Source organism: Mauremys mutica, chromosome 1, assembly GCF_020497125.1.
Source record: "Mauremys mutica isolate MM-2020 ecotype Southern chromosome 1, ASM2049712v1, whole genome shotgun sequence".
Taxonomy (NCBI): domain Eukaryota; kingdom Metazoa; phylum Chordata; order Testudines; family Geoemydidae; genus Mauremys; species Mauremys mutica.
Genome location: NC_059072.1, coordinates 56,882,740 through 56,901,904, shown reverse-complemented (window position 1 = coordinate 56,901,904; position 19,165 = coordinate 56,882,740). Strand labels below are relative to the sequence as shown.

Sequence of the window (19,165 nt, the reverse complement as noted above, 5' to 3'; positions counted from 1 at the left end):
TGCATCAGACCTGGGTGCCTTAATATACATTCACACTATGAGACAGTCTGAAGCACAGCCATCATACTGGATTATTTAACATTCCTTTTGTGTAAGCTACTTTGATTGTGAATTGTATCCTTTCCAGCTATCTCTAGTTCTACCATCTCTGCCCTCAGAGGATAGCTTTTGGTATTTTTGGTGGTTTGTACAAACCAGGTTTGTTCAGATGCCATTCACTAGCAGAATTGCAGAGATTTGTTTTGAAGGTTTTGGAAATTGGGTTCCATTGGCCTTTGATGATGTTTTGAGTTCCAATATATGCTTAGGTTAGTCCCAGGAAAAGCCATTTACTTGACAGAAAGGGCTCCTCATTGAGGCATCCTAAACTGACATGTTGGTTTCTGACATTGTGGATGTTGCGAGGTTTGACTATTTTTTAAGAAGATTTCCTGATATTGCCTTTTTTTATTGACAGCCCCTACTTCAGACTCAGGAGTAAAGCACATTCCAGGGGGTGTTGCGAAAAGTTCCAAATCTCCAGGACTCCTGTAGAATTCTGAGGTGAGAAAATGTCCACTGTACAATCTCATAAGAGATCATATCTCCCAGAAGCTGAAGGCACTGCCATGGCTTGACTTTTGAGGATCACCAAAGGTGAGCAAGATACAATAATTTCTGTAATGTGCCCATGGACAAGATTGTAATGAACGTGAGAGACCTTGTCCCAAGATAGACAAAAAAATCCTTGAAGGAATCATTGAGCTGTTTTTAAGATTAATAATTAAACCATGATGCTGCAGAAGTGAACTTAGTGATTCTTGTATGGTTTCTGGAAATTGAGGAGTCTATTATTAATATATCGTGGCAAATATGCATGTCTTCTTTTGAAGCTGGTATACTGCATGCAACATCAGCTTTAAAAAAATGGGAAGTAAAAGAAAGTCCAAAGGGTAAGATCACAATTTTGATCTAATTTCAGTCTGAGGTTCAGTGTGTGGTTGCTGGGTGGTGTTGGTGGCCTATGGTTTACAGGAACTCAGACTAGAGGATCTGGTGGTCCCTTCTAGCCTTAAACTCCATGACTCACAATGTTGTGTTCAAACCTATATGTCATATAACTTTACATTTTAAAAAGATAAGATAAGATTGGTGAAAGGTGAAAAAGGCCATCTTTGAGCTGGTCAGAAACAGAAGTAAACTATGCAAAAAACTTTTTTTTGCCCAAATTTTTCTTATGTTTGTTTTGGTTTGGTTTTTGATCAACATTCCAAATCGATTAAAAGTTTCACTGAAATTTTGATGACCTTGACAATAAACATATTATTATCTAAAGGTGTTACTGAAAAGCCCAGAATAGAGTAAGAAAAGTTGTGCTAATTGACTTTGGACTGAAAATGATCATGAAGAATCATTGAGATCTCTGGCTATGTCAGTCATTACCCATCATAATGATAAAAAAATTATTGAAACAGAATGAGATACCTCCATTTAGATATACCCAGAACCATCTGTGCTTGGACATCTGATTTGGGTAATAATAGTTGACCATTCATTCCCCTTCTGAACACAAATAGGTTCCATAAGGCAACACAAATAGGTTAAGGCATTCATTCATCACACCACCATCTCTGGCCTTTGATTGTCAGCAGGCATTTATCTGCTGAGCACTTTTCTAGGTCACAAACAGACCACTAAAGAATGACAGAAACCAGACCACAGATCAGAGAGGTTTTCGGGTCTTCTCTACAAGACTGCTGGGTCCTAAGTAACTTCTAGGATACAATGTTTAAGATTCATACTACTCCTTTTCTTGTACATAGTTTTTTTAACCGATTCAGTTTAACCATCCTTATTGTCTTCTGTCTAATCATCTCCAACCTTAACCAGTTTTAGAACTGACTCAAATCCATTATGCCACCATAAATAATAAGCCCAGCTACAGCAACATGAACAGACCTCTCTTGTTGTGAAAAAGAACCTGTGAGAAGAGAGCACCAGCCACATGTTGTTTCCAGCTGGAGAAGTAAGCCAGGATACAGAGTATGAGTGAGTGAGCTGTCCTGATATCCTGCCTGCAGCATATCAATGAAGGAACCCCAGAAATAGGAGGACAGAAAAGATCAGAATGCTTTCTCTTAACTTCCTATGTTTGCTGTTATAGGCTTAATATTAACACAAATGACTGATGAGCCAAGATTCAGTGTTTAGCTGATGCTTCCATTCCCCCTAAAATGTACATGACTATCAGGGGACTAGGTAAAAACCCTGATTGAGATACTTTATTTGAACACAAAGAAAAAGGATTTCTTCCCAAAATGAATGTTCATTTAATTTTTGATTTTCAGCTATTTTAATTTTAGCTTTTTTATTGGATTTAATCAATTCTAACTTTACCTTTTTCCCCTTTTTAACATGTATATATTTTAAAGCATTCTTTTGTCTAGTTGCTTATCATTAGGCCCGGTCTCTTTTCAGAAACCAATTGTGGGTTGTTCCCACAGAGTCTTGGGATGTCCTCCAATGGAGGTGAGAAAAGAACAAATGGATTATAGTACTAGGGAAGTAAGAAACTGGCATGAATATTTGAAAGGCTGACTCCTAGAATCCTTGCTATCATATGCTAGAAAGCTTATCCAGCTACTAAGGATTCTTTAATACTTTATCCAGGGAGTTTCCAAATAATTCTGCACATCATAGGAAGCTTGAGTTCCACATAATGTAAGACGTCTACATCCAACATGCTGAATTACAAAATTTCTCCTGGACAGAGAAAGAGAAAAAACTTGTCATGTCACAGCAAGCATCATAAATGAGAGTGAAGTTGTAATGAAGGTGCCTGAAATATTTTTATCTTCGCTTGGAGAGTAGACAGGTTTGTACTGAGCCTTCTTATTGGAAAGGGATTTTAGCCACAACAGAGAGGCCCTGGAAATTATTATATAGGTCATCTCATGGTTACAGAAGAAAATTCTCTTATATGAATGTTTATTGAGGCGTTTAGGAAACCCAGTATCATCCATTGGAATAAGTGTCCTGTAGTGGCCAAGGTGGAGGAAATCAATCTTGGGAGAAGAGGAAATATTTGTACATTTGTCATTTCAGACCTTGCGGGCTTGTGAAAAACCTTGCAATCTTTTCTTATAGAGTAAAAACACTAGGAGTTCACAAGTTTACTATTGTGGAATAGTGAATACTGCTTAATTGTTGGGTTTGCTCAGCTGCAACAAGATTTTCAGATTTCAGCCTTCACTTTCATGAAGGTTTGTGCACACATAATTTAGCACTGGTCTGCATGCTGACTACAGCTGGTTGAAATTTTCCCAATTCCAACTTTTCAATGAGATTTTTTGTTAAAATTGATTTTCAATTGAAAAAAATCCCCAAAATCTTGATTAAAAAGGAGGGTTTATAACATTATTCATATTTTAACAAGGTCAGGAGAGACCTTTATGATTATATAGTATAGTATAACCTACATAACACAAGTCATAACATTTCTTCAGGTCCATAACTTGTGGAGGAGTTGGAGCGGATCCTTTAGAAAGCTATCCAAACCTTCATTTAAATACTTCAGGTGATGGAGAATCCAAAGTAAATTGTGCCAGTGGTTAATTATCTTCATTGTAAAACATTTGCACCTTTCTTGTCCAATTTTTCAAAATTCGTTTTAAAGCATGGATGACAGAACTGGATACAATATTCAAGTAATAATCTCAGTAATGCAATATACAGTGGCATTAACACCTCCCTACTTCAACCCCATATTCCCCTATTTATACATCCAAGGACCAAGTTAGCCCACCAAACCAGAGAATTGCACTGGGAGCTCATGTTAATGTAAGTTTTTAAAAAAAAAAACCCTGTGAAATTGCTTTTTCTACCATTTCTACTGCTAAAATTTGCCGGTGCCCTTTATCAAGTCTAACACCTGTGCACTTGCAGTTGTACATTCAGGACAATGGGTTTTGCGGGTACACGTTCTAATATTTGAATGCACCGAGTAGTTGAGACTATCTAGCAAGTGCACACAAGTGTTAGTATAGCCCACATGCTTTATATTGCAGTATTTGACTTTGTTTCTCCCAAAGACAGGGAGAAAGCAGTGGGGAGGGGACATGGATTTTAGTTGGAATATTCTATCTCTGCACATATTCAGAGGGCAGGACAGGGCAATTCAGTTAGAAAGGACCAAAACCACCCAGAACCAGGGAAGTTACTTGACATGCTCAGCAGCTGTTTGAGGGTGCACAGGAAGTTTTCATTTTGGGCAACCCAGGTGGTAGGTTATGCTCAGTCTCCCTCAGAGACGTGGGTGATCACAAATGCAAGTTAAAGACAGCCCTGAGGACTCAGTGGCTGACCTAGTCAGGACAAAGAGAGATGTCTGATGTGACTGCTGGGTCCCAATCCCTGTACTACTTGAGATACAGGCTGTAGATTTGTTCCACCAGCAACTGAAGACCAGTAAACTATTAACTGAAGGGCTGTCATGCTGCTAACTGTGGAGTTTCCCAGACTGTTTGCTGGCTGAGATGCTGCCATTCTTCGAGCTCTGATGAGTTCAGGTGACACACATTACATATTGTGACCAAGCTACAAAAGGCTGACAAATAATCTGAGGGAAGATCAGAGGGGAATGTGTTTGATGTGTGTGCTATAATGTAGAAAATGTTATGATGAAACCTTATATTTAAATATACTTAGTAGAAACAAAATGGGGAAGTCGGTATGAGGAACACCTGTAGATTAGTCTAATAGTTTTTGTTTAAAAGTTATTCAAAGTATTCAATACTATTTATGATGTTTTATACTATTTACAATGTTTTCTGTGTGCATTAAATGTTACTAAGAAAGTGTGTGGTACTCTCTATTTTAAATTGATTGGGAACTATTAACATCTATTTAGCAGGGGTTTATGACAATAGTTCTGGGGTTTAATTCTGTGTAATGCTTTCTGAAAAGTCCTGAAAAGACAGAATTCTGGCCAGCCTGTGCTTCAGCAAAGAGTTAATGTGCAGGAAGAAAAGAGTTATAATATATGGAGATATACCTATCTCATAGAGCTGGAAGGGACCCTGAAAGGTCATTGAGTCCAGCCCCCTGCTTTCACTAGCAGGATCAAGTATTGATTTTGCTGTAGATGGCCCCCTTAAGGATTGGGCTCACAACCCTAGGTTTAGCAGGCCAATGCTCAAACCACTGAACTATCCCTCCCGCCTCTAGTATTGCTTTAGCATTCTCTATGGTGCTACATTAGCATACATATAAGCATTTACAACTGCAAAGTGCAGGCTTACATTTGTTCATGCACACAAGTTGAGGTTGGGTAGAGTTGTAATTTAATGTATTTCCCTTTGGGCAGACCTGAGAGATTAGGATGTTTGGTACTTCTCATTGTCCACTGTCAGAACAATTAATCCTTAGTTAAACCATTTTTCTCATCTTTGTCTGTCCATATCTCAGACTGAGAAGGATCAGAGGGGAGTTCACCTTCCTCAGAAGGCGGCAACTTCACATGCTTTCTGGATTTGTTCTCAGACCTGGACATTCTTTTCTTGTATGATGGAGAGAAAGAAGAAGTTGCTTACTCCTTTAATGAAGCAGTGAAGAAAGGGAAAAGAGAAGATCTCTCTTCTTTTCATTTTGCTAGTCTTCTTTAATCTTTATGGATATTATGGACACGTACTCTGTTTCTGTTTGTTTCTTGAAGCTGAGAAAAGCCCTCCCTAATTATTTCAAGAGAGAGAATAGCAGTGAGCTAATTGCTAATATCTGGATGAAGAGTAGTAAAAAGCCCACATACTTGAAGGAAAGGCTCCTGAGTTTAGTGGTGCCATGGTCCTTGCAAACATGGTAGTAAAGTTGGGTCCCAAAGGAAAAAACACTAGAGCACTAAGGACACATTAGAGACATGGGGTAGAGAGTCATCTAGGCCTAACTTATCTAGCTGACTTGCTGACAAGATCACTATATACTGCAGTAGTGTGCTTAACAGACACTTTTCAAGCTGAACATTTTAGTTTGGTACTGATTTTTATTTATTTATTTTTTTAATTCATGGACCTACCACTCCTTCCAACAAGTTAAAGTGGGAGTGTTTTGATTTTCCTCTAGTAAGGCCTGCTCCAATCTTGACCTATAAGTTGAGGAATCTACCAATAACTGGTATGTCCATGCAAAAGAGATGCAAAGGTGGAAAAGCTTTCCTGAAGTAAAGGAGAGGAGAGGAAGCAGCTTAGGAATCAATGTTGGGGCAGCAGATAAAAAGCTAAGAAATTGCTGTAGAACTGCAGCAGGGCTGGCTCAGTGGGGAGCGTCACTGAAGCAGCACTTCTGAGACACAACTGTCATTTCAGTCAAGAGGAATACAGACTGCCAAGGAGAGAAAAAGGCTTTGGAGATTGGAGATTAGGCTTCCCAGCAGTGGGACTTTATCTGTCTACCTTATTGTTATCTATAACACTCATCACTGTATCTTTGAAGAGTAAAGATGCTAAAACCAGAAGTGTCTCACTGGGAAAAGGTGGAGCACAGCTGCCTGTGAGGATGGAGGCAGCTCAACCTAGGTCCCCTGTAGTGGTTCAGCTAGTTAGCAGAGATTCCTCTTGCCACAAGAGCCAGCTGATTCCATGGATGATTGGGTGGGACCTTCCCAGAACTGAGTCCTCTACATTGGTGGAGAAACTTACAGTTAAGGAAAAGAATTGAAATAAAGTTATATTTCAATAGTGTTACATGGATGGACCAAAGCCAAAACAGGCAAAACAAAGTCAGGCAGCACATAGCATTGTCTCTCGTTTTAGATCCTTAATTTTTCACTTTTTGACTGTTCGCCTGTGTCACACATACTGGTTACATACATGCTAAGGCTCTGCTGTTCATTATCTCTTCCCCTTACATCTAATTCTCTGTGCCTCTGATGTATTTTGTTAAAGTCTGAGCACTGCTCTTGGGGTACCAGGGACGCTGGAACAAGGGATACTGGGGGTGTGGCAGCACCCCCCGGCTTGAAGCAGTTTCCATCATATACAAGGTTGACAGGTTTGTTCATTGGCTCTCATCATCCCCACTATAAAAACTGTTCCAACACCACCGTGGGGTACATCTAAATATGTCATGGCATGTTGCTCACTTGTGCTCAACCCTTTGTGGTGAGGCCTCAGAGACTCCCAGTCCAGCTTCATTTCAATTCTGTGCAATAATGCTTTTGGAAACAAGACTTTAAGTCCCTCATGTTTAAAATATCAGAGGGATAGCCATGTTAGTCTGGATCTGTAAAAGCAGCAAAGAATCCTGTGGCACCTTATAGACTAACAGACGTTTTGCAGCATGAGCTTTCGTGGGTGAATACCCACTTCTTCAGATGCAAGACCCACTTGCATCTGAAGAAGTGGGTATTCACCCACGAAAGCTCATGCTGCAAAACGTCTGTTAGTCTATAAGGTGCCACAGGATTCTTTGCTGCTTTTACATGTTTAAAATGACTGGACTCAATTGCTCTTCCTGCTGCTGCAGCATGCGTCTTCTCCAACCAGGTTTGTTATATTCTTGTATTGCTTTTTCAATTTTAAAATGTAAAATTTGCATCAGTAGGTGGAGAAGGCATTTTGTTTAAAAGGATCCATTATGTCTCCTCTGCATGGAGGCAGTTAGATTCATTCATTCCTGCTACAATTTCAGGCAGGCTTTTATTATGATGTTCTTGGAATTCAAAATGAACATCTTTCGAAACCAGAAGTCTTGTTTTTGCAAGCCATCCATATGCAGAAACCAAGGGGAGGGCTCGTAGGACTGTTCCCTAAGTCATCTGCAATATATTATATCTGGAAATAATTACATGTTACTTTTTCCCTTTCAACAAATGAGTTACATGTCCATTAAAATGAAAGGTGGTATAACAAGATAATCAAATGTACTGTCATTTTAACATCGACAATTTTGAAAATGACTATGTTACTTGTGAATTGAGCTCAAAAATCATAAAAAGTCAGCATGTGATTCATTAATTTATTCTGACAGGACTTCATTAATGGCATCATGTTACTAATCTACTAGGCTTCCGTAAAATAACTTGCTTGATGAGATTAGGGATTTATGTGTACACGAACTCAGTCAGAGGGCTCATCTCTTGGACTCGCTCTATCCTCCAAAAAGGTCCCTGTGGGTGTCATTTGCTTTCAAAGTAATTATAATCAATAATTCTAGAAGCTCAGTTGTACAGCTTCAGAACAACTTAACCAAACAGATGAGTCTAAAGTTTAAGAAAAAGATTTTAATTAAAAAAACACTGTTACAGGATTCAGATAAATTTGTATTTTAAGAAGTTCTAGTTCCAAATTCCCTTCATAATAAAACTTTAAGCATAAATTACTAACAATTACGGTTTTACATAGTCCTAAACTAGTAAGAATAACCATGGAATTCTGTATACTCTATGATTGAGATGTTAAAAATCCCAACCATACTATATGCTTCTTTGAAAATCTCTGCCAGTCACCTTTATTTCTTTGATTTGTATTCTAATCTTTACATTTTTCAAATCTACAGTCATTGGCTTTACAAAGTCACCATGTATCGACAGATACCTCAAAATCAGATGTCAAAATAAATGACTTAATAAGTTCTTAGGGATAATTGCAATTCCCTTTGGAGATGTCACTTAAAGTAAAACTTGATTTCATTCAGCGTTAGGCACACGCACTTTGCATTTACTAATTACAACATATAGCTACAAGATAACGTAAAGAGTTTGATGTAAACCAAATAAAGCAAAGAATTGCTAAACTCTGGGCCAAATCCTTGAATGGTATAAATGGGCACAGGTTCATGGGAGTCAATAAGCTAAGATTATTGAAACCAGCTGTGGATCTGGCCCTATATTTTAAATTCATCCTGTTGTGACTAATATACCTTGTGGGAGCATTAACAATACTGATAATGATTGTCGAAGTGGGGAAAATAAATTTCTAAATTATTGAACTATCATGTATTTTGGAGTGCTAGAATTTATCAATGGTTTTCAACTTGGGCTTCTTATTTAAATTTATTCCACCACGTACTAGCATTACTACATAAATAATGCAAAGAATCCTGTGGCACCTTATAGACTAACCGACGTTTTGCAGCATGAGCTTTCGTGGGTGAATGCTCACTTCGTCGGATGCAAGAGTGGAAATTTCCAAGGGCAGGTTAATATAAGCAAGCAAGAAGCAAGCTAGAGATAACGAGGTTAGATCAATCAGGGAGGATGAGGCCCTGTAACCTCGTTATCTCTAGCTTGCTTCTTGCTTGCTCATATTTATCTGCCCCTGGAAATTTCCACTCTTGCATCCGACGAAGTGGGCATTCACCCACGAAAGCTCATGCTGCAAAATGTCTGTTAGTCTATAAGGTGCCACAGGATTCTTTGCTGCTTTTACAGAACCAGACTAACACGGCTACCTCTCTGATACATAAATAATAATGCTTACCTCAGATATAAAGAAAATATAATTGTTGTAGAGTATGTTAAATAGTGTCAAAGAGTCTCACACATCTCGATACTAAAGGCATCTTGTTTTGGAAAACTATTGACAAAATACTGTCCACATTATAACCTGGGTTTGCTGTACAATGAACAATCAATTCAATTAAGCACTTAAGTGTGTGCTTAACTTTTAGCATGAGAGTTGTCCCATGGAGAAATCAATGAGATTACTCACATGATTAAAGTTAAACACATGTTTTAGAGCTTTTCTGATTCAGGGCCTAAAAGAAGAAGAAGAAACATATTGTTGGCATTATTTTATTTTCTCTGTTTTACTGCATTTTGCATTATTTGGCATTGTATAGATGTTTGGTATTCTCCTTTTGATGGCTTCTTTTTTGGCTCTCTGTTTTTTCTCTCCTCTTTATGTTCACTTTTTTCTGTTTAGATTAGGGATTACAGTACCAGACAGTGAAGTACTAGCTCCTGACCTGACAAATCTGCCTAGTTGAGGAGGCAATTGTTTTCTTAAAAATGAGTATTCTGAATATAGACCAAGGAAACTACCTGGAACAGGCAGCAGAATAAATACAATTATACTGCTGAAATTGTCTGCCTCAGTTGAAAGTGTGTGCCAAAATCTGAAGAGCTGACATTCCTGCATACATCTCAAGGTCATAATCATAAGTACAACTAGCTTAAATTTTAGCTACTAGTAGACAGAAAAACCCCCATCACAAAAAACACTGCACATAATTTAGCCATTTAACAGATGGTATTTCAAATGAGCCCTAGGGCTACAAAAAAGTATGGGTCCCTTCAGATCAACATAAAGGTGCAGTGTACTAATGAAAATCGATACTGAAATGTGACACATTGGTTTCCTATCTAGTCACAATTAGAGAATGTTACACTGGTTGTTTACATTTCCATCTAAATTTACCTCTGATGACAAACAAAGGAATTTGTGTTTTTTGAATGCTAGTTTCATTTTGACTATTAAACAAAGAGTAATAGTCTCTCCTTTGCTTTCTCCTGCCCAAAGAAAAAAATCCAAAAACGAAGTGCAATAGGGCTTTTGGGAATGTTTCAGAGAAAGAACTCCAGAGGCCTTTGCAGCATTTTATGTGCATAAACATCTTGCTTCAACACTGCAGACAATAAAGAGACTCAATACAAGAAAACAATACAGATGTGGCTCATTGAAACAACTGTTTTCATGAACTGTTTGTACTGCTTTCAGCAGGTTAAGAATATTAAGTCTTTCTTTCTGCTGAGCATAGCTAGATATTTTCTATTTGTTATCTCCCTAGGAACTTGTCAGAATGTCTCTTGGTGAGGATAAGATGCTACTATGTTTTGCAGTTGCCAGCAGGTAGGAGGAAAACACCTGGGTGAGGTCCCTGATAGTTTACATATTTCATTTACACTGCAGACTTGACAGCCTTATAGAAGTCTGATTTGAGAACTGGCCTATATTTCAATAAAGTATAGTGCTTCAGATGAACAGTCTGAGGGGTTGAACATGACCCTCGCTATTCCAGTAGTGTGTGTAACTAATGTAGCTTCCCTCAAATAAACGAATGTATTCATTGCTCCATCTTACCACTGCTGCCTTGACTTTATTTCTCTCTCCATTGCTGTTTTCAAGTGGCTTTCACTTACTATACCACAAATGCAACTGTTAAGCAAAATCCTTATTTTCATGCTAATATAATCGATAATTAACATAGGGGAATGAACACTGATTATTCAGTAGGAGAAACTCAATGAATAATTGGTGTTATTAGCTAGTGTTGTACCTGTATTTAAATTCGTAGTATAAATATGAGCTCAGCATCAACAACCTCAGCATCACTTCATATTATTTACATCATGGAATGGACTTATTTGATGTAAAGATTGTGAAAAACTTTTCATTCCCCCTATCCCTGTTGTTGTTACTTCCATGTGATCTCATTATAAACTAGGTATTTCCTCACAAATCACTGTTTTAGCAAAGGGAAACAAAGAAAAGAAACAGTTCAGGACTATTGCTCCATGGCTTGACTTGGAACTATTCTAGACCATCAAAAAGGGACATGACAGAATATAGGCCAAATATATAAAGTTATCTGTTCAGTAATTCATTCAAAATGCCACACTGATAACAATGTTTGTCTTGTGTTTTAAAATGAAGAATGGCTAGGTGATTTTAAAAAGCCTGTACTAGTTGCGACTCATGAATAAGACACTGTTTTTACATATGTGCACTAAACCAGATTGAAAAATGAAATTTCCATCCCACAGGAAATTCCAATAGTTTCACATTTGTTTTCAACCTGAATTGGGATGAAAAGTTGATTTATAAAAACTTCGCCAAAAGAAAAGTCCTGAACATTCTCACTTTGGAAATGCTGTTTTGCTGGACTACATCTCCTATGCTGTTCTGCAATCACTCTTCCTGGCTGAGAAACTGCACAAGAGATGTAGTCTGGCTGGGGAGCTTGACCCAGGGGAGAATGGGGCATAAGGCACCCAAACTACAACTCCCATGAGGCACTGCTTTGGCTCAGGCTGGCAGAGAGGTTAGTCAAATTAACCTGAAATGAAATGTTTTGTTTCAATTTGCCTCAACAGAAAATTGAGAAACTTCAGAAAAAATGAACATTTTCCCATGAAAAATTCAAATTTTGTGGAAACCATATTTTCTGTCAAAAAACATTTGTACTTAAAATTCCTGACCAGCTCTAATGTGCACTCATATAATTAGAAGCTTTTCCTTCTGGACCAGTATGTAGTGCCAAACAGCACCTTATATGACCTAAAATTTGTTGCCTGTGCATAGATCCAATATAAGGAAAGACATAAAAGAAAGGCATGGTATAGTGGAGAAAAGCTTTTAGTGAATACATTGGTCCTCAAAGAGCTGGGAACCAAGAACTCCGGAGTATTCCCCAAGCAATGACTCTGACTACTTCTGTGAACATATGAGAGTCATTTAACTTATCTGTCTAATCTTCCCCGCTAACAAGATGGTGATAATAATACTTAGTTACCTACATCAAAGGGGGTGATCTGAGGTGGAATTAAATAAAAGTCTGAGTACACCTCTATCCCAATATAACGCTGTCCTCGGGAGCTAAAAAATCTTACCGTGTTATAGATGAAACCGCGTTATATCAAACTTGCTTTGATCTGCTGGAGCGCACAGCCCCTCCCGCCCCCGTAGCGCTGCTTTACCATGTTATATCCGAATTCGTGTTATATCAGGTCATGTTATATCGGGGTAGAGGTGCATTGCCTTGAAGATTAAAGGAACTGTACAGGTGCTAAGTAGCATTGCTATTTTATTATTACAACAAATGGTATTTTTTAATTATTTTAGGGCACTAAAAGGTTTCACTGGCAAAGAGTTGGCAAGTAGCCATAGGCATAAACTGGCATCATCCTTTATCTGGTGCAATAGTAAAGTCAAATGACATGGAAGCAATGTTATCCCATCATCTCTCAACCACGATAATTTCTCTAAACTCCTTCCCCATGATTTCTCTCTCTCTCCAGTCTTTTTTCTGCAGGCAAACAGGATAGTCTCTAAACCCAGACTATCCCATCTATATTTAGATTAGGTAATAGTAACCCTGTCTCTTCCCCCTCCCATACAAGGTCTCTTTCGCCTTCTCCCAGCCTCTGTTCATTTCTCTATGAAACACTTCCATAAGTTCACAGAGTTTAAGGCAAGAAGGTACCATTAGATCTAGTCTGACCTCATACATGTTACTGGTCAATAAATTTCATCCTGTTCCCCCCATATTGAGCCCAATTACTTGTTTGACTAAAGTATATCTCCCAGAAAGGAAACCAGCCTTGACTTGAAGACATCAAGAGATGGAGAATCCACCACTTTTCTTGGTAGTTTGTTCCAGTGGTCAATCACCCTCACTGTTAAAAATGTATACATTATTTCTAATTTGAATGTGTCTGGCATCAGCTCTCAGACACTGGTTCTACCTGTCTCTGCTTAATTTAACAGTCCTGTAGTACTTGGTATTTTTCCCATGAAGGTACTTACAGTAGTCAAGTCACCCCTCAGTCTTCTTTTTGATAAACTAAACAGATTAAGCTCTTTCAGTCTCTCACTATAAGGCACTTTCTCCAGCCCTCGAATCATTTTTCTGCACCCTCTCCAATTTTTCAAGTATTTTAAAAATGTGGATATTAGAACTGTATCCAGTATTCAAGTATCAGTCTAACCAATGCCATATACAGAGGTAAAACCACCTTCCTACTCCTACTCACTACACCCTATTTATACATCCAAGGATCACATTAGTACTTCCTGCCACAGCATTCCTTTTTCTGCTCCTCAAAGGTTCAACCATCTAATGCGCCTTCATACTACATTCAGGGGTACTCTTAAGCTCACAACCTACTGGAGAAGAGGAAACACTGCTTCTTGACTCAAAATCTTTTAACTACTTTAGTGCCATGCAAGGTTATAAAACCAGGAGCAGCACAATGACGGACATGGAAACACTGCTGAGTTTTCAGTGCCTTGTGTTGCTGCACAGGTCATTCACTCATCAAGGCAAACTCTGTCCCTCTCTAGCTGACTCTGCCTGCAGGTAGTAAGATAAAATTTTATAAGACAGCTCTCTGTGAATAGACAAGCAGAGTGAGAAAAAGCTTTTAGTACATGCATCCACAATGAAAAACACAAATAGGTCACATTTTGGCCTGCCAGACTTGATAGCATCCCATAATCTGACAGATGCAGATCGACAAAGGTTATTTTGTTTAGAAAAGCAAAGCAACGTAATATTTTTAGCTTGTTATCTATTTGGAATTATACATGCTATTAAAATAAATAAAAGGCAGTCAGCAATTCTTAAAAGGATGGTATTTTCAATCATACTGTCTCTTCCTGAGCCTGCAGAGAAGCATCATTGTGTAGCAGACAGAATGTCTTTTTAGTTACAATGTGCCAACTGCTGAATAGAGGAGATACTATGCAAAAAATAATTCACTCTATAATAAATAAATAATCCACTTTTATTTCACTACTTTGGGTGTTATAATGTGCTTCTTTCCTATCCTAGTAAATGGAAGTCACTTTTCCTCCCAAAGAGCCACTGGGCCTGATTCTGGCCTGTCCCTGGGCCATGTACACTGCTCCAATGGTGTGCACTGTTAGTAACAGCCCCAAAGGGAACAGTCCTGGTGCAAGACCAGCATAGGGCTGGCATATGCAGCCCTACACAAGACCTCTATGTAGGAGTATGCTATGGTAGAGCCAGGGACACAAGGGGGATCGACTGCAGGACAATCACTGGCTGTCCTGAGCTGAAGAACAGCCATAGGCAGCAGAGCAGAGGCTGCCATAAATTAAAGCAGACCCTAGGACTGTTATAGCTTATACTGTAGACCACTCCAACCTCTGGAGGACCCCAGTATCTCAGGACCCTAGAGCGATCTTTGATGCCCCTCTCCTGGGCTGAGCCTTTTGAGAGGTGCTGAAGAGTGATTTCAGATATATTGTAAGTGCCCAGATGTGGCTTGCCAAGTCCTAGAACACACAACGCTGTTCCAGTTTGCTATCTATTAAATATGGTGGTGCAGTCTATGCAGACAATTGATTCTAACACTTCAAGGTTCAAATCTGCTACTCCTCAATCATCTTTGCACTAAACTCCTCCTGTTCCCCTTTATCTTTCATCACTGTCAACAAATCTATCATCCTCTCTGTCCTACAGGCTCAATCATCTTTCCTCCTTTCTCTCCTACACATACTCCCTCAGCCCTATCATTTCATCTCCAAAACCCACCAGTTCCTGGCCTCTGACATCATGAAAATCCTGGTCCAGGGCTTGAACAGGCCTTGACTATTGCAAATTCCTCTCCAAGACTCAACTAACTTAAGCTATGCATAAGAACACCATAAAAGTAATGCACATTGCCCTATGCTACAACAATATTCAGGTCCTCTACAACATAGGCCCCACTTTCTACTTCTCCATTTGTCTAGTTTTGCTTCACCCTCATGTTTTCCTCACTCAGCTCAAGCTGCTCACCTTCAGGCCCTTTCACATCCTGTTCCCATGCCTACATCCATGCTTCCCTGCAGTTCTCTCTGTCTGGAACTCACTTCCTGATCCTGTTCACAACACCTACACCCTCTTCTTTTTCATATACCTTCTCAAAACTCAAATCTGCAAGGAAGCTTATAAACTATACCCATTTATATTAAGGCCAAACTGTGTAACCCTTAAGATAGGCACAAGCTACCATTAGAAAACTGTAGGTAAAGGGCTTACTGTAAAAAGGTATTTCATATTGGTTTTACACTGGATCAAAGACCAAGAGAGTCTTCTCATTTATAAACGGTGAGGGTCTCTGTTATTGCTAGTTGCCCTCTAAACCAAAACAAGAGCAAAATATTTGACCTATCAGGTATTTGGCACCAGCACAAAAGACTGAATAATAATTTTACTACCTATTCTTTATGTAGCCCTTCTGCCAGGTGGAGTCAGCAGCAACAAGGGCTGGGTTCCATATCTAGGGCAGTGTTTCTCAAAGGTGACCACCGTGGCTGCATGTGGACACCAAGGGCTTTTCTTGCAGCCACAGCAAAGTAGCGCCCCCTCTTCCACCTCCCCACTCTTGCTCCTGGATGCACCACCCTGGTGTTGGTTGCTGGCTCCAGCTCTGGGCTCTGGCTGACAGGCAGCAGGCTTCAGGCCCTGGCCACAGAGCTTCTGGCTCCAGCCCCCTACTGCCTCCCCCAAGCCATCTCCCCGACCCCCCACTGCCTCCCTTGACCCTCCATCCAGAGTTTAATTTGTCCCTAGACTTGCCAGGGCTGAGTAAGTCTGCTGTGAAAAGTGATACTTGTATGTTTGTTAATATCACTTTTTACAACAGACTTACTAGCTAGCAATAAATAAATTACAATGATTTGGGCATGTCTATGTGCATATTTATTTGGTTTTCCTAAAGCTAATTAGCAATTTTAGGAAAAAATGTGAGAGCAGCCACCAGCAAGAGTTGGTGGCTGCACTCTGAGGCCACCAAAAATTTGTCCTGAGACCCCCTAATCTAGGGGTTCCTCTTAACACCACAAAACAGAACTGGCTCAAGCCCCCACCCAGTAATCTGGTTAAATTTACCACCTCGGGTACCCCTAAGAGGCAATACTTCCTTTCTTGCAAGCATTGAGACTGTGTAACAAAATAAAACTTTTATTAAAAGGGAAAAGGAGGCCCAACATTAATTTGCGAAAACACCACAACTACAATTCAAAAGCATGTGACCATAGGCAAACACCCACCCCAGTGTGTTGAGCAGTATCCTGTGCCGCAGTTTGTATTGTGAAAGTCTGACAAACAACTGTCAGACTTTCACTCCCACTCCCACCGCTGCACCACACTCACAGTTGCTGATCCTGGTTTGGAAAGACCCAGAGTTCAGAGGTGAGTTCATCTCCCAACCCGGGAAGGGTGTTGAGCAATGCTGCCTGTGCAACTGGAATACATCTACCACTACCTCTCTACCACCACTGTCTGCTGCTGCTACTGCTGCTACTTCTCTGCTGCCGCTGGCCACCACTGCTTGTTGCTCCCACACTATCACCTTCTGAGGTTCTGCCACTTCACTAAGAGCTGGGTTAATTCAGCTTTCAGTGATTTCAGCTGATAGAAACTGCACTAGCAGGAGATTCCCCACTATGTTGTCTTTCACTGCAACGCTGTCCCCACACAAGGTCTAAGGCTTAGCCCCTAGACCTGCTCGGCAGTGATGTCAGCTATAAGAATCACCAACCGAAAACAAGGACTCTCCATTGAATCTAGTCAGCTCTATCTTTAAACACTGGAGAGTGGTAGGTCAAATGGTGTCCAGAATGCCACACCACCAGCTAGAACCTGTCCCTACCCATTTTCCCTCTTCAGTGAGAGGTGGGGAGGGATAGCTCAGTGGCTTGAGCATTAGCCTGCTAAATCCAGCATTGTGAGTTCAGCCCTTAGGGGGGGAAACCCAACCCCAACCTGTTAGGGACAGTATTTGGTCCTGCTAATGAAAGTAGAAGACCAGACTCAATGACCTTTAAGGTCCCTTCCAGTTCTATGAGATAGATTATATCACCATATATATACCCACCTCTAAGCAAGCAAGGTTCACTTTAGGGTGACTCCCTCAATCATAGCATGCTAAGCACAGTTCCACTGCCCTTTACTTGTACAAAAAGGATAACATTTCATTACTCCTGCATTCAATTACCAGAGTGATTTGCAAGCCAAAATTGATCATTTTGGCAAAGCACCTCCATCTGCTGTGCACCTAGGCAGAGTAGGTGTGTCTATGTCAGAGGTTCTTAACCTGTTTACCACTGTGGGCCACATCCAATACTACCTGTATGAGAATGTCACGTGGACTGCAGCTGTTTGCTGGCTGGGCTGTAAGCAGAGTACAGGCTGCAGGTTGAGAAGCACTGGTCTATGCAAACTGTGTGCTCCTGAAGTCTTTTACTGCAGTTTATCTCCAAATGGCTAGGGAGAGCTCATTCTGACCCTGCTTATACTTATGTCTCCTTCCAGTGCCGGGTGAAGTTCATTCAAAGGCACTACAGGAAACACTGAGTGACTAACTACAGCTTGCTTTGCCTGCAGACAAAACCAAAGCTTCATTAACAATTCTGTGTTGCCACTCTGCTAATTTAAACTGCCACCATCTCTTCCCAAAGCAGAAGAATAAAATGTCTATACCACCATACAGTGATGCAATACAATACCTCCAAAGCTACAATGTCCCATGACACAAAATATACATATTACTGAACCTGATGTATCTAAATCTAGTTAACATTTATATAACTTTAATCAAAATAACTAAGTGTAGAGGGATTTAAGCTCACATTAGATCAGTTAGTATGTACTTGCAATCTACAAGAAGTTTTACTCAGGGAGTCATTGTTTTCTTGACATCTCATTTAATTGATAACCAGAATCTCAGAGAAATCTCTTGGAAAGGAAATCATGTAGTCAGCCTAGTGGCCTGGCAGTAATTGCTTCCCTGTTTCCTTGGGCAGCCCGTAGAGGAACAGAAATGGAACTCTTTCCACCTGGTCAAACTCTACACTACATCCCTTTATTGAAAAAGCCTCTCCAAGACACAGGTGTCATTCTCCACCCTGCATTCTCTCACCCCTTGAGGGTGATTTACAGAACTGTTGACTGTGATCCTGGAGAAGAGCTGCCTTCTCCTCCCAGTGGAGATAGGTATATTCTAGTGATAAGAAAGGGACAAAAAATTGAAAAGAGAAGACAGCAGGGAAAAGGGACAGAGTGAAGAGACAAGAATTAAGATGACACAAGAAAGAACAGCAAGCCCAATTAAAACTCATTAATAATACCATTAGCTGTGGGAAGGTGAGAACTCTTGTGGCACACACTTCTGTGACCAGAAAGATGGAGAAGGATGTCCTTACTCTGATTCATGGAACTCTTCACCCCAGGATATCCAAAAGTTGCTGTTTTTATTAAAACAGTTATTTCACTGAGTCATATTTTAATGTGATTTTGAAACTCTTTACAATGAACAGTACCTGTGACAACTGGTGGTTCAGACCTGGAGTTTTTATTAGCCATCACCTGTTTCATAGGCATTTTGTCACATAAAAATAATATGTATAGGGCCAGAATTGGCATGAGAGTGGTGAGGAGAAATACGGGCTGAAAGCCAGAA

At 39.9% G+C, this 19,165-nt stretch overlaps 1 protein-coding gene across 14 annotated transcripts in view; it reads right to left on the bottom strand.

Annotated features, from left to right (window-relative positions):
* The window catches only part of TMEM117 (transmembrane protein 117), a 360,911-nt gene that overhangs the window by 219,069 nt on the left and 122,677 nt on the right, over positions 1-19,165 (bottom strand). The window contains exon 1 of one of the 14 annotated variants that reach the window (XM_045032441.1): positions 16,858-17,061. The exons of the other annotated variants lie outside the window; for them this stretch is intronic. The gene's annotated coding sequence lies outside the window, so the exon portion shown is untranslated. Of the gene's footprint in view, positions 1-16,857; positions 17,062-19,165 lie in introns of those variants that run through there. 14 annotated transcript variants of the gene reach the window in all.